Source organism: Chrysochloris asiatica, unplaced genomic scaffold, assembly GCF_000296735.1.
Source record: "Chrysochloris asiatica unplaced genomic scaffold, ChrAsi1.0 scaffold00015, whole genome shotgun sequence".
In the NCBI taxonomy this organism is placed as follows: domain Eukaryota; kingdom Metazoa; phylum Chordata; class Mammalia; order Afrosoricida; family Chrysochloridae; genus Chrysochloris; species Chrysochloris asiatica.
Genome location: NW_006408533.1, coordinates 2595201 through 2597048, shown reverse-complemented (window position 1 = coordinate 2597048; position 1848 = coordinate 2595201).

Here is a 1848-nt window from a genome sequence, read left to right as displayed (position 1 = left end):
GACCGGCACAATGAAGTGGTGCTAAAACCCAGTGCAAGGACATTTGCAAAAGGAAGTGTGGGGGCATTCTACATTTTTCTCCCTCCTCTTCTCTGCCCAAGCTGGATGCACACCTGAAAACAAGTCCAATGTTGAGCCCACAGCTTTCCCACAGCACAGAGAGGAAGACCCCCATTGGTCCCACAGCCAGATTCTTTGGTGGCTGCTTATGATGTCTGACTCTGGGTCCCAGCCCTAAAGTTAACTTGTGCGGGACCCTTTATTTCTGCTTACCAGCAATAATAAAGCAGGGCTGGCCTGACAGACAAACTGTATGATCAATCTGTAAAACCCCAACATAAAAGGATGCAACTAGGGAGGGTAGAGCTGCAGCCAAGTGGAGACAGTAACACAGTGCTAGAAGCCGCAGAGCTGAGCATCTGGAGGGAGAGGTATGACTGATTTTTCATCTATCACTTTTCATTTTTCACATATCTTTCTTTTTCACTCTGATCCTGCCCTCACTGCCCAGCCCAGATGCCTTTAGGCAGGTGGTAGCACACCCTCAAAAGGGTCCAGCATTGCACCCACAGATTTCCAATGGCACAGAGAGGAAAACTGCAGGCTGCTTCTTATGACGTCTGACTCTGAGACCCAAAGTTGACCTGGGAGGGGCCCTTTATCCCTGCCTGTACAGCAAAGGCCAGTGAACAGTCAATCACAATTTTATTTTTGTTTTTGATGGGTGTTTCTGTCTCTGCTTCTATTTTGTTTTTGTCTTTGGTCCTTTTGGTCTCACTGTTTTCCTAGGGGTTGGAACTTACTCCCCTTACATTACCCAAGAAGAGACTGGAACTGTGCTCATATAGCCAAGCCACAAGCATACCTTGTAATACCCCACCATCTGGACAAGAGCCAAAACCAGCTGCAAGACATTACACGTGAAAAGAGGGGCCTATCTCCAGATCATATCCATCAGGAGATGCTTAGTAAACTTAACAACAAAGCAACATACATCACATACATCCACTTAAGCATTAAAAACCCATATAACTGCTGAAAGTGTCCAAGAAAACACAATGAAAGATGTCAACACTTGCCCCAAAACAAAATAAAGTAAGTGAGACAAATGAGCTGGAAGCAGACACAGACTTTCCAGTAGAAGAGCAGGTTCTGGATCTGAGAAGGAATTCAGAAGAAAGATATGGGAACAAATTCAAATGTTCCGAAAAGGGGTGGAGGAAAATAAGGAAAAAGTCAGGAGCAATCAAACAAGATAGATACGGCATTGGAAATAATCCAAAACCTGCAAAAAGAAGTCCAAATGATTAATAAAATATCAGAAATGGACAAAACATTGAAAGGGCAAAGGAATAGAATGGAAGAGATGGAAGCCAGAACCAGCGAGCTGGAAGATAAATCTCTCAATACTGCTAAGATAAAAGAGCAAACAGGAAAAAGGATTTAAAAATCTGAAGAGAGTCTAAGATTCATGCTGGATAACATGAAGAGGAATAACTTAAGAATGACTGGCATTCCAAAACAGGAAGAATCACAGAAGTCCATAGAAGAAATAGTTGAAGAGTTTCTGGAAGAAAAATTTCCTAACACCTTGAAGAATGAGAAGATAAACATTCAAGAAGCTGAAAGAACCCCAGGAAGGATAGACTCCAAAAGAAAATCATCAAGACATATCTTAATCAAGCTTTCCAAAATCAAAGAAAAGGAGAGAATCCTAAAAGCAGCCAGGGAAAAGAGAAATGTTAGTTACAAAAGCAAGCAAATCAGATTAAGCTCTGACTTCTCAGCTGAAACCATGGAGGCAAGAAAGCAATGGGGAAACATATAAAACCCTAAAAGAAAAAAAAA